The 12,366-nt window shown below is 46.4% G+C and overlaps 5 non-coding genes and 20 pseudogenes across 5 annotated transcripts; all 25 read left to right on the top strand.

Moving 5' to 3' along the window:
• The first annotated feature begins 340 nt into the window (after positions 1-340).
• LOC148246749 (5S ribosomal RNA) lies at positions 341-459 on the top strand. Its single transcript, XR_015814269.1, has one exon. It is a non-coding gene; the product is annotated as a 5S ribosomal RNA (ribosomal RNA).
• A 205-nt stretch (positions 460-664) lies between these two features.
• On the top strand, positions 665-783 carry LOC148246748 (5S ribosomal RNA; annotated as a pseudogene).
• A 563-nt stretch (positions 784-1,346) lies between these two features.
• LOC148246747 (5S ribosomal RNA) lies at positions 1,347-1,465 on the top strand. Its single transcript, XR_015814325.1, has one exon. It is a non-coding gene; the product is annotated as a 5S ribosomal RNA (ribosomal RNA).
• A 202-nt stretch (positions 1,466-1,667) lies between these two features.
• On the top strand, positions 1,668-1,786 carry LOC148246746 (5S ribosomal RNA; annotated as a pseudogene).
• Positions 1,787-1,991: 205 nt separating this feature from the next.
• On the top strand, positions 1,992-2,110 carry LOC148246745 (5S ribosomal RNA). The gene has a single exon (XR_015815727.1). It is a non-coding gene; the product is annotated as a 5S ribosomal RNA (ribosomal RNA).
• A 561-nt stretch (positions 2,111-2,671) lies between these two features.
• On the top strand, positions 2,672-2,789 carry LOC148246744 (5S ribosomal RNA; annotated as a pseudogene).
• Positions 2,790-2,993: 204 nt separating this feature from the next.
• Positions 2,994-3,112, top strand: LOC148246743 (5S ribosomal RNA; annotated as a pseudogene).
• A 209-nt stretch (positions 3,113-3,321) lies between these two features.
• Positions 3,322-3,440, top strand: LOC148246742 (5S ribosomal RNA; annotated as a pseudogene).
• A 206-nt stretch (positions 3,441-3,646) lies between these two features.
• LOC148246741 (5S ribosomal RNA) lies at positions 3,647-3,765 on the top strand (annotated as a pseudogene).
• Positions 3,766-4,326: 561 nt separating this feature from the next.
• On the top strand, positions 4,327-4,444 carry LOC148246740 (5S ribosomal RNA; annotated as a pseudogene).
• A 207-nt stretch (positions 4,445-4,651) lies between these two features.
• On the top strand, positions 4,652-4,770 carry LOC148246739 (5S ribosomal RNA; annotated as a pseudogene).
• Positions 4,771-4,979: 209 nt separating this feature from the next.
• LOC148246738 (5S ribosomal RNA) lies at positions 4,980-5,098 on the top strand (annotated as a pseudogene).
• Positions 5,099-5,304: 206 nt separating this feature from the next.
• LOC148246737 (5S ribosomal RNA) lies at positions 5,305-5,423 on the top strand (annotated as a pseudogene).
• Positions 5,424-5,984: 561 nt separating this feature from the next.
• LOC148246736 (5S ribosomal RNA) lies at positions 5,985-6,103 on the top strand (annotated as a pseudogene).
• Positions 6,104-6,662: 559 nt separating this feature from the next.
• Positions 6,663-6,781, top strand: LOC148246735 (5S ribosomal RNA; annotated as a pseudogene).
• A 202-nt stretch (positions 6,782-6,983) lies between these two features.
• On the top strand, positions 6,984-7,102 carry LOC148246734 (5S ribosomal RNA; annotated as a pseudogene).
• A 561-nt stretch (positions 7,103-7,663) lies between these two features.
• LOC148246733 (5S ribosomal RNA) lies at positions 7,664-7,781 on the top strand (annotated as a pseudogene).
• Positions 7,782-7,985: 204 nt separating this feature from the next.
• On the top strand, positions 7,986-8,104 carry LOC148246732 (5S ribosomal RNA; annotated as a pseudogene).
• Positions 8,105-8,314: 210 nt separating this feature from the next.
• On the top strand, positions 8,315-8,433 carry LOC148246731 (5S ribosomal RNA; annotated as a pseudogene).
• Positions 8,434-8,996: 563 nt separating this feature from the next.
• On the top strand, positions 8,997-9,115 carry LOC148246730 (5S ribosomal RNA; annotated as a pseudogene).
• An 807-nt stretch (positions 9,116-9,922) lies between these two features.
• On the top strand, positions 9,923-10,041 carry LOC148246729 (5S ribosomal RNA; annotated as a pseudogene).
• Positions 10,042-10,249: 208 nt separating this feature from the next.
• LOC148246728 (5S ribosomal RNA) lies at positions 10,250-10,368 on the top strand. Its single transcript, XR_015814815.1, has one exon. It is a non-coding gene; the product is annotated as a 5S ribosomal RNA (ribosomal RNA).
• A 562-nt stretch (positions 10,369-10,930) lies between these two features.
• LOC148246727 (5S ribosomal RNA) lies at positions 10,931-11,049 on the top strand (annotated as a pseudogene).
• A 513-nt stretch (positions 11,050-11,562) lies between these two features.
• Positions 11,563-11,681, top strand: LOC148246726 (5S ribosomal RNA; annotated as a pseudogene).
• Positions 11,682-11,886: 205 nt separating this feature from the next.
• LOC148246725 (5S ribosomal RNA) lies at positions 11,887-12,005 on the top strand. The gene has a single exon (XR_015814627.1). It is a non-coding gene; the product is annotated as a 5S ribosomal RNA (ribosomal RNA).
• The last annotated feature ends 361 nt before the right edge of the window (positions 12,006-12,366 follow it).

Below are 12,366 nucleotides of genomic sequence, written 5' to 3'. Positions count from 1 at the left end.
CAGCACTAATGCAACGGATTCTATCAGAACTATGTATGTAAGGGTGCTTGGGCGAGAGTAGTACTAGCATGGGTTACCTCCTGCGAAGTCCTTATATTTCACCCATTTTCTTGTGAAGTCCTCGTGTTGCACCCATTTTTTTGTAGATGATTCTTTCGACGTTACGCGCGACTTGAATTATGGTCCTCAGGTTTATTCACAAATGTGAGTCACGGCGCTGTAGCTATTTACTTGATATTAGAACGAGAACGGGAGGTGCAGTGCGCACGCACAAGGAAACAAATGACGGGAGGGGGAAGAAAGGGGAATGAATTTATGTATTTGCAGCGCAAAATTAAACAGGTGCGATCATACCAGCACTAATGCACCGGATCCCATCAGAACTCCGCAGTGAAGTGTGCTTGGGCGAGATTAGTACTCGGATGGGTGACCTCCTGGGAAGTCCTCGTGTCGCACTAATTTTTTTTCAGACAGGTCGTTCGACGTTACGCGCGTCTGGAACTAGGGTCCGCTGGTTTATACGCAAATGTGAGTCAAGAAGCAGGGACATTTTAATCGATATTAGAAAGAGAATGAGAGGTCAAGTGTGAACGCACAAGGAAACAAATGACGGGAGGGAGAAGAAAGGAGAAGGAGTGTATGTATTTGCAGCACGAAATTAAACAGGTGCGATCATACCAGCACTAAAGCTCTGGATCCCATCAGAACTCTGCAGTTTTGTGTGCTTGGGCGAGAGTAGTACTCGGATGGGTCACCACCTGGGAAGCCCTCGTGTTGTACCTGTTTTTTTTTTCGGATGGGTTGTTCGACGTTACACGCGAATGGAATTATAAATCACTGGTTCATTTGCAAAGGTGAGTCACGGTGCCGGGGCATATTACTTGATATTAGAACGAGAAAGAGAGATGCAGAGTGCACGCAGAAGGAAACAAATGACGGGAGGGGGGTTGGAAGGAGAAAGAGTGTATGTATTTGCAGTGCAGAATAAAACATGAGGGTTCATACTAGCACTAATGCAACCGATTCTATCAGAACTCCGCAGTTAAGGGTGCTTGGGCGAGAAAAAGTACTCGGATGGGTGACCTCCTGCGAAGTCCTTATATTTCACCCATTTTCTTGGGTGGTCCTCGTGTTGCACCCATCGTTTTGCAGATGATTCTTTCGACGTTACGCGCGACTTGAATTATGCTTCTCAGGTTTATTCGCAAATGTGAGCCACGACACCGTAGTATTTTACTTGATATTAGAACGAGCACGGGAGGTGCAGTGCGCACGCACAAGGAAAGAAATGACGGGAGGGGGAAGAAAGGAGAAGGAGTTTATGTATTTGCAGCGCGAAATTAAACCGGTGTGATCATACCAGCACTAATGCGCCGGATCCCATCAGAACTCCGCAGTTAAGTGTGCTTGGGCGAGAGTAGTACTCGGATGGGTGACCTCCTGGGAAGTCCTCGTGTCGCACCAATTTTTTTTCATACGGGTCGTTCGAAGTTACGCGCAACTGGAATTAGGGTCCGCTGGTTTATACGCAAATGTGAGTCAAGAAGCAGGGGAATTTTAATCGATATTAGAACGAGAATGAGAGGTGAAGTGTGAACGCACAAGGAAACAAATGACGGGAGGGGGAAGAAAGGAGGAGTGTATGTATTTGCAGTGCGAAACTAAACAGGAGCGATCATACCAGCACTAAAGCCCCGGATCCCATCAGAACTCTGCAGTTAAGTGTGTTTGGGCGAGATTAGTACTCGGATGGATGACCTCTTGGGAAGTCCTCGTGTCGCACGAATTTTTTTTCAGACGGGTCGTTCGACGTTACGCGCGTCTGGAACTAGGGTCCGCTGGTTTATACGCAAATGTGAGTCAAGAATCAGGGGCATTTTAATCGATATTAGAACGAGAATGAGAGGTGAAGTGTGAAGGCACAACGAAACAAATGACGGGAGGGGGAAGAAAGGAGAAGGAGTGTATGTGTTTGCAGCGCGAAATTAAACAGGTGCGATCATACCAGCACTAAAGCTCCGGATCCCATCAGAACTCCGCAGTTAAGTGTGCTTGGGCGAGGGTAGTACTCGGATGGGTGACCACTTGGGAAGCACTCGTGTTGCACCTATTTTTTTTCGGATTGGTTGTTTGACGTTACGCGCGAATGGAATTATAAACTGCTGGTTCATTTGCAAAGGTGTGTCACGGTGCCGGGGAATATTACTTGATATTAGAACAAGAAAGAGAGATGCAGAGTGCACGCACAAGGAAACAAATGACGGGAGGGGGGATGGGAGGAGAAAGAGTGTATGTATTTGCAGTGCAGAATGAAACATGAGGGATCATACCAGCACTAATGCAACGGATTCTTTCAGAACTCTGCAGTTAAGGGTGCTTGGGCAAGAAAAGTACTCGGATGGGTGACCTCCTGCGAAGTCCTTATATTTTACCCATTTTCTTGGGAGGTCCTCGTGTTGCACCCATCTTTTTGTAGATGATTCTTTCGACGTTACATGCGACTTGATTTATTGTCCGCAGGTTTATTCGCAAATGTGAGTCACGGCGCCGTGGCATTTTACTTGATATTAAAACGAGTACGGGAGGTGCAGTGCGCACGCACAAGGAAACAAATGACGGGAGGATGAAGAAAAGGGAAGGAGTGTATGTATTTCAAGCGCAAAATTAAACAAGTGGCATCATACCAGCACTAATGCACTGGATCCCATCAGAACTCTCCATTTAAGCGTGCTTGGGCGAGAGTAGTACTCGGATGGGTGACCTCTTGGGAAGTCCTCGTATCGCAACAATTTTTTTTAAGATGGGTCGTTCGACGTTACGCGCGACTGGAAATATGGTCCGCTGGTTTATACGCAAATGTGAGTCAAGAATCAGGGGCATTTTAATCGATATTAGAACGAGAATGAGAGGTGCAGTGTGAACGCATAAGGAAACAAATGATGGGAGGGGGGGAGGGAAGAAGGAGTGTATGTATTTTCTGCACGAAATTAAACAGGTGCGGTCACACCAGCACAAATGCACCGGATCCCATCAGAACTCCGCAGTTAAGTGTGCTTTGGCGAAAGTGGTACAATGATGGGTTACCTCCTGGGAAGTTCTCGTGTTGCACCCATTTTCTTTTTTTCAGATGTGCGGTTCGACGTTACGCGCGACTTTAATTATGGTCCGCAGATTTATTCGCAAATGTGAGTCACGACGCCGTGGCATTTTACTTGATGTTTGAACGAGAACGAGAGGTGCAGTGCGCACGCACAAGGAAACAAATGACGGGAGAGGGAAGAAAGGAGAAGGACTTTATGTATTTGAAGTGCAAAATTAAACAGGTGCGATCATACCATCACTAATGCATCGGATCCCATCAGAACTCCGCAGCTAAGTGTGCTTGGGCGAGAGTAGTACTCGGATGGGTGACCTCCTGGGAAGTCCTTGTGTCGCACTAATTTTATTTTCTGACGCGTCGTTCGACGTTACGCGCGACTAGAACTAGGGTCCACTGGTTTATACGCAAATGTGAGTCAAGAAGCAGGGGCATTTTAATCGATATTAGAACGAGAATGAGAGGTGAAGTGTGAACGCACAAGGAAACAAATGACGGGAGGGGGAAGAAAGGAGAAGGAGTGTATGTATTTGCAGCGCGAAATTAAACAGGTGCGATCATACCAGGACTAAAGCCTCGGATCCCATCAGAACTCCGCAGTTAGGTGTGCTTGGGCGATAGTAGTACTCGGATGGGTGACCACTTGGGAAGCCCTCGTGTTGCACCTATTTTTTTTCGGATGGGTTGTTCGACGTTACACGCGAATGGAATTATAAACCGCTGGTTCATTTGCAAAGGTGAGTCACGGTGCCGGGGCATATTACTTGATAATAGAACGAGAAAGAGAGATGCAGAGTGCACGCACAAGGAAACAAATGACGGGCGGGGGGATGAGAGGAGAAAGAGTGTATGTATTTGCAGTGCAGAATGAAACATGAGGGATCATACCAGCACTAATGCAACGGATTCTATCAGAATTTCGCAGTTAAGGGTGCTTGGGCGAGAAAAGTACTCGGATGGGTGACCTCCTGCGAAGTCCTTATATTTAACCCATTTTCTTAGGAGGTCCTCGTGTTGCACCCATTTTTTCGTAGATGATTCTTTCGACGTTACGCGCGACTTGATTTATGGTCTGCAGGTTTATTCGCAAATGTGAGTCACGGCGCCGTGGCATTTTACTTGATATTAGAACGAGTACGGGAGGTGCAGTGCGTACGCACAAGGAAACAAATGACGGGAGGATGAAGAAAAGGGAAGGAGTGTATGTATTTAAAGCGCAAAATTAAACAAGTGGCATCATACCAGCACTAATGTACTGGATCACATCAGAACTCTGCAGTTAAGTGTGCTTGGGCGAGAGTAGTACTCGGATGGGTGACCTCTTGGGAAGTCCTCGTATCGCAACAATTTTTTTTAAGATGGGTCGTTCGACGTTACGCGCGACTGGAAATATGGTCCGCTGGTTTATACGCAAATGTGAGTCAAGAATCAGGGGCATTTTAATCGATATTAGAACGAGAAGGAGAGGTGCAGTGTGAACGCACAAGGAAACAAATGATGGGAGGGGGGGAGGGAAGAAGGAGAGTGTATGTATTTTTTGCACGAAATTTAAACAGGTGCGGTCACACCAGCACAAATGCAACGGATCCCATCAGAACTCCGTAATTAAGTGTGCTTTGGCGAAAGTGGTACAATGATGGGTTACCTCCTTGGAAGTTCTCGTGCTGCACCCATTTTCTTTTTTTCAGATGTGCGGTTCGACGTTACGCGCGACTTTAATTATGGTCCGCGGATTTATTCACAAATGTGAGTCACGACGCCGTGGCATTTTACTTGATATTTGAACGAGAACGAGAGGTGCAGTGCGCACGCACATGGAAACAAATGACGGGAAGGGGAAGAAAGGAGAAGGACTTTATGTATTTGCAGCGCAAAATTAAACAGTTGTGATCATACTATCACTAATGCACCGGATCCCATCAGAACTTCGTAGTTAAGTGTGCTTGGGCGAGAGTAGTACTTGGATGGGTCACCTCCTGGGAAGTCCTTGTGTTGCACTAATTTTTTTTTCAGACGGGTCCTTCGACGTTACGCTCGACTAAAACTAGGGTCCACTGGTTTATACCCAAATGTGAGTCAAGAAGCAAGGGCATTTTAATCGATATTTGAACGAGAATGAGAGGTGAAGTGTGAACGCACAAGGAAACAATTGACGGAAGGGGGAAGAAAGGAGAAGGAGTGTATGTATTTGCAGCGCGAAATTAAACGGGTGCGATCATACCAGCACTAATGCACTGGATCCCATCAGAACTCTGCAGTTAAGTGTGTTTGGGCGAGAGTAGTACTCGGATAGGTGACCTCCTAGGAAGTCCTCGTGTCGCACCAATTTTTTTTCAGACGGGTCGTTGGACAATACGCGCGACTGGAACTAGGATCCGCTGGTTTATACGCAAATGTGAGTCAAGAAGCAGGGGCATTTTAATCGATATTAGAACGAGAAGCAGAGATGCAGAGTGCACGCACAAGGAAACAAATGACGGAAGGGGGGATGGAGGGAGAAAAAGTGTATGTATTTGCAGCGCAGAATGAAACATTAGCAATCATACCAGCACGAATGCAACGGATTCTATCAGAAATCCGCAAGTTAAGGGTGCTTGGGCGAGAGTAGCACTAGGATGGGTGACCTCCTGCGAAGTCCTTATATTTCACCCATTTTCTTAGGAAGTCCTCGTGTTACACCCATTTTTTTTGCAGATGATTCTTTCGACGATACGCGCGACTTGAATTATGGTCGTCAGGTTTATTCGCAAATGTGAGTCACGACACCGTAGCATTTTACTTGATATTAGAACGAGCACGGGAGGTTCAGTGCGCACGCACAAGGAAACAAATGACTGGAGGGGGAAGAAAAGAGAGGAGTTTATGTATTTGCAGCGCGAAATTAAACGGGTGCGATCATACCAGCACTAATGCACTGGATCCCATCAGAACTCTGCAGTTAAGTGTGTTTGAGCGAGAGTAGTACTCGGATGGGTTACTTCCTAGGAAGTGCTCGTGTCGCACCAATTTTTTTTCAGACGGGTCGTTCGACAATACACGCGACTGGAACTAGGATCCGCTAGTTTATACGCAAATGTGAGTCAAGAAGCATGGGCATTTTAATCGATATTAGAACGAGAAGGAGAGGTGCAGTGTGAACGCTCAAGGAAACAATTGATGGGAGGGGGAGGGAAGGAGAAAATGTGTATGTATTTGCAGCGCAGAATGAAACAGGTGCGATCATACCAGCACTAATGCAACGGATTCTATCAGAACTCCGTAGGTAAGGGTGCTTGGGCGAGACTAGTTATAGCATGGGTTACCTCCTGCGAAGTCCTTATATTTCACCCATTTTCTTGTGAAGTCCTCGTGTTACACCCATTTTTTTGCAGATGATTCTTTCGACGTTACGCGCGACTTGAATTATGGTCCTCAGGTTTATTCGCAAATGTGAGGCACGGCGCTGTAGCATTTGTCTTGATATTAGAACGAGAACGGGAGGTGCAGCGCGCACGCACAAGGAAACAAATGACGGGAGGGGGAAGAAAAGAGAAGGATTGTATGTATTTGCAGCGCGAAGCTAAACAGGTGCGATCATACCAGCACTAAAGCCCCAGATCCCATTAGAACTCCGCAGTTAAGTGTGCTTGGGCGAGATTAGTACTCGGATGGTTGACCTCCTGGGAAGTCCTTGTGTCGCACAAATTTTTTTTCAGAATGGTCGTTCGACGTTACGCGCGTCTGGAACTAGGGTCCGCTGGTTTATACGCAAATGTGAGTCAAGAAGCAGGGGCATTTTAATCGATATTAGAACGAGAATGAGAGGAGAAGTGTGAACCGACAAGGAAACAAATAACGGAAAGGGGAAGAAAGGAGGAGTGTATTTATTTGCAGCGCGAAATTAAAGAGGTGCGATCATACCAGCACTAAAGCCCTGGATCTCATTAGAACTCCGCAGTTAAGTGTGTTTGGGCGAGAGTAGTACTCGGATGGGTTACCACCTAGGAAGCCCTCGTGTTGCACCTATTTTTTTTCAGATGGGTTGTTCGACGTTACGCGCGAATGGAATTATAAGCCGCTGGTTCATTTGCAAAGGTGAGTCATGGTGCCGGAGCATATTACTTGATATTAGAACGAGAAAGAGAGATGCAGAGTGCACGCACAAGGAAACAAATGACGGGAAGGGGGATGGGAAGAGAAAGAGTGTATGTATTTACAGTGCAGAATGAAACATGAGGGATCATACCAGCACTAATGCAACGGATTCTATCAGAACTCCGCAGTTAAGGGTGCTTGGGCGAGAAATGTACTCGGATGGGTGACCTCCTGCGAAGTCCTTATATTTCACCCATTTTCTTTGCAGGTCGTCGTGTTGCACCTATCTTTTTGCAGATGATTCTTTCGACGTTACGCGCGACTTGATTTATGGTCCGCAGGTTTATTCGCAAATGTGAGAAACGACGCCGTGGCATTTTACTTGATATTAGAACGAGTACGGGAGGTGCAGTGCGCACGCACAAGGAAACAAATGACGGGAGGAGGAAGAAAAGAGAAGGAGTGTATGTATTTGAAGCGCAAAATTAAACAAGTGGCATCATACCAGCACTAATGCACTGGATCCCATCAGAACTCTGCAGTTAAGCGTGCTTGGGCGAGAGTAGTACTCGGATGGGTGACCTATTGGGAAGTCCTCGTATCGCAACAATTTTTTTTCAGATGGGTCGTCCGACGTTACGCGCGACTGGAAATATGGTCCGCTGGTTTATACGCAAATGTGAGTCAAGAATCAGAGGCATTTTAATCGATATTAGAACGAGAAGGAGAGGTGCAGTCTGAACGCACAAGGAAACAAATGATGGGAGGGGGGGAGGGAAGAAGGAGTGTATGTATTTTCAGCACGAAATTAAACAGGTGCGGTCACACCAGCACAAATGTACCGGATCCCATCAAAACTCCGCAGTTAAGTGTGCTTTAGCGAAAGTAGTACAATGATGGGTTACCTCATGGGAAGTTCTCGTGTTGCACCCATTTTCTTTTTTTTCAGATGTGTTGTTCGAAGTTACGCGCGACTTTAATTATGGTCCGCAGATATATTCGCAAATGTGAGTCACGGTGCTGTGGCATTTTACTTGATATTTGAACGAGAACGAGAGGTGCAGTGCGCACGCACAAGGAAACAAATGACGGGAGGGGGAAGAAAGGAGGAGTAGATTATGTATTTGCAGCGCGATATTAAATAGGAGCGATCATACCAGCACTAATGCACCGGAGCCTATCAGAACTCCGCAATTAAGTGTGCTTGGGCGAGAGTAGTACTCGGATGGGTGACCTACTGGGAAGTCCTCGTGTCGCACTAATTTTTTTTTTCAGATGGGTCGTTCGACGTTACGCGCGACTGGAACTAGGGTCCACTGGTTTATACGCAAATGTGTGTAAAGAAGCAGGGGCATTTTAATCGATATTAGAACGAGAAGGAGAGATGCAGAGTGCACGCACAAGGAAACAAATGACGGGAGGGGGGATGGAGGGAGAAAAAGTGTATGTATTGGCAGTGCAGAATGAAACATTAGCAATCATATCAGCACCAATGCAACGGATTCTATCAGAACTCCGCAAGTTAAGGGTGCTTGGGCGAGAGTAGCACTAGGATGGGTGACCTCCTGCGAAGTCCTTATATTTCACCTATTTTCTTAGGAAGTCCTCGTGTTGCACCCATTTTTTTGCAGATGATTCTTTCGACTTTACGCGCGACTTGAATTATGGTCCTCAGGTTTATTCACAAATGTGAGTCACGGCGCCGTGGCATTTTACTTGATATTTGAACGAGAACGTGAGGTGCAGTGCGCACGCACAAGGAAACAAATGACGGGAGGGGGAAGAAAGGAGAAGGAGTTTATGTATTTGCAGCGCGAAATTAAACAGGTGCGATCATACCAGCACTAATGCACCAGATCCCATTAGAACTCCGCAGTTAAGTGTGCTTGGGCGAGAGTAGTACTCGGATGGGTGATCTCCTGGGAAGTCCTCATGTCGCATTAATTTTTTTTTTCAGACGGGTCGTTCGACGTTATGTGCGACTGCAACTAGGGTCCACTAGTTTATACGTAAATGTGAGTCAAGAAGCAGGGGCATTTTAATCGATATTAGAACGAGAAGGAGAGATGAAAGAGTGCACACACAAAGAAACAAATGACGGGAGGGGGAGGGAAGGAGAAAGAGTGTATGTATTTTCAGCACGAAATGAAACAGGTGCGATCATACCAGCACTAATGCATCGGATTCTATCAGAACTCCGTAGGTAAGGTGCTTGGGCGAGAGTAGTACTAGCATGGGTTATCTCCTGCGAAGTCCTTATATTTCACCCATTTTCTTGTGAAGTCCTCGTGTTGCACCCATTTTTTTGAATTATAGTCCTCAGGTTTTTTTTGAAACAATCGATGGGAGGGGGAGGGAAGGAGAGGGAGTGTATGTATTTTCAGCACGAAATGAAACAGGTGCGATCATACCAGCACTAATGCAACGGATTCTATCAGAACTCCGTAGGTAAGGGTGCTTGGGCGAGAGTAGTACTAGCATGGGTTACCTCCTGCGAAGTCCTTATATTTCACCCATTTTCTTGTGAAGTCCTCGTGTTGCACCCATTTTTTTGCAGATGATTCTTTCGACGTTACGCGCGATTTGAATTATGGTCCTCAGGTTTATTCGCAAATGTGAGTCACGGTGCCGTGGCATTTTACTTGATATTAGAACGAGAGCGGGAGGTGTAGTGCGCACGTAAAAGGAAACAAATGGCGGGAGGGGGAAGAAAGGGGAATGAGTGTATGTATTTGCAGTGCGAAATTAAACAGGTGCGATCATACCAGCACAAATGCACCGGATCCCATCAGAACTCCGCTGTCAAGTGTGCTTTGGCGAAAGTAGTACAATTATGGGTTACATCGTGGGAAGTTCTCGTGTTGTATCCATTTTCTTTTTTTCAGATGTGCCATTCGACGTACGCGCGACTTTAATTATGGTCCGCAGATTTATTAGCAAATGTGAGTCACGGTGTCGTGGCATTTTATTTGATATTTGAACGAGAACGAGAGGTGCAGTGTGCACGCACAAGGAAACAAATGACGGGAGGGAGAAGAAAGGAGAAGGAGTTTATGTATTTGCAGCGCAAAATTAAACATATGCGATCATACCAGCACTAATGCACCGGATCCCATCAGAACTCCGCAGTTAAGTGTGCTTGGGCGAGAGTAGTACTCGGATGGGTGACCTCTTGGGAAGTCCTCGTGTCGCACTAATTTTTTTTTCAGACGGGTCGTTCGACGTTACGCGCGACTGGAACTAAGGTCCGCTGGTTTATACGCAAATGTGAGTCAAGAAGCAGGGGCATTTTAATCGATATTAGAACGAGAAGGAGAGATGCAGAGTGCACGCACAAGGAAACAAATGACGGGAGGGGGGATGGAGGGAGAAAAAGTGTATGTATTTGCAGCGCAGAATGAAACATGAGCGATCATACCAGCACCAATGCAACGGATTCTATCAGAACTCCGCAAGTTAAGGGTGCTTGGGCGAGAGTAGCACTAGGATGGGTGACCTCATGCGAAGTCCTTATATTTCACCAATTTTCTTAGGAAGTCCTCGTGTTCCACCCATTTTTTTGCAGATGATTCTTTCGACGATACGCGCGACTTGAATTATGGTCCTCAGGTTTATTCGCAAATGTGAGTCACGGCACCGTAGCATGTTACTTTATATTAGAAGGAGCACGGGAGGGGCAGTGCGCACGCACAAGGAAACAAATGACGGGAGGGGGAAGAAAGGAGAAGGAGTTTATGTATTTGCAGCGCGGAATTAAACGTGTGCGATCATACCAGCACTAATGCACCGGATTCCGTCAGAACTCTGCAGTTAAGTGTGCTTTGGCTAGAGTAGTACTCGGATTGGTGACCTCCTGGGAAGTCCTCGTGTCGCACCAATTTTTTTTCAGACGGGTAGTTCGACGTTACGCGCGACTGGAACTAGGGTCCGCTGGTTTATACGCAAATGTGAGTCAAGAAGCAGGGGCATTTTAATCCATATTAGAACGAGAAGGAGAGGTGCAGTGTGAACGCACAAAGAAACAATTGATGGGAGGGGGAAGGAAGGAGAAGGAGTGTATGTATTTTCAGCAATAAATGAAACAGGTGCGATCATACCAGCACTAATGCAACGGATTCTATCAGAACTCCGTAGGTAAGGGTGCTTGGGCGAGAGTAGTATTAGCATGGGTTACCTCCTGCGAAGTTCTTATATTTCACCCATTTTCTTGTGAAGTCCTCGTGTTGCACCCATTTTTTTGCAGATGATTCTTTCGACGTTACGCGCGACTTGAATTATGGTTCTCAGGTTTATTAGCAAACGGGAGGTGCAGTGCGCACACACAAGGAAACAAATGACGAGAGGGGGAAGAAAGGGGAATGAGTTTATGTAATAGAAGCGCAAAATTAAACGGGTGCGATCATACCAGCACTATTGCACCGGATCCCATCAGAACTCTGCAGTTAAGTGTGCTTGGGCGAGATTAGTACTCGGATGCGTGACCTCCTGGGAAGTCCTCGTGTCGCACCAATTTTTTTTCAGACGGGTCGTTCGACGTTACGCGCGTCTGGAACTAGGGTCCGCTGGTTTATACGCAAATGTCAGTCAATAAGCAGGGGCATTTTAATCGATATTAGAACGAGAATGAGAGATGAAGTGTTAACGCACAAGGATACAAATGACGGGAGGGGGAAGAAAGGAGAAGGAGTATATGTATTTGCATCGCGAAATTAAAGAGGTGCGATCATACCAGCACTAAAGCCCCGGATCCCATCAGAACTCCGCAGTTAAGTGTGCTTGGGCGAGAGTAGTACTCGGATGGGTGACCACTTGGGAAGCCCTCGTGTTGTACTTATTTTTTTTTGGATTGGTTGTTCGACGTTATGCGCGAATGGAATTATAAACCGCTGGTTCATTTGCAAAGGTGAGTCACGGTGCCGGGGCATATTACTTGATATTAGAATGAGAAAGAGAGATGCAGAGTGCACGCACAAGGAAACAAATGACGGGAGGAGAAAGAGTGTATGTATTTGCAGTGCAGAATGAAACATGAGGGATCATACCAGCTCTAATGCAACGGATTCTATCAGAACTCCGCAGTTAAGGGTGCTTGGGTGAGAAAAGAACTCGGATGGGTGACCTCCTGCGAAGTCCTTATATTTCGCCCATTTTCTTGGGAGGTCCTCGTGTTGCACCCATCTTTTTGCAGATGATTC

Source organism: Carica papaya, chromosome 8, assembly GCF_054855325.1.
Source record: "Carica papaya isolate Zhongbai chromosome 8, ASM5485532v1, whole genome shotgun sequence".
Lineage (NCBI taxonomy): Eukaryota > Viridiplantae > Streptophyta > Magnoliopsida > Brassicales > Caricaceae > Carica > Carica papaya.
Note: the sequence above shows the minus strand (reverse complement) of the source record. Positions and strands in the feature narration are given on the sequence as shown.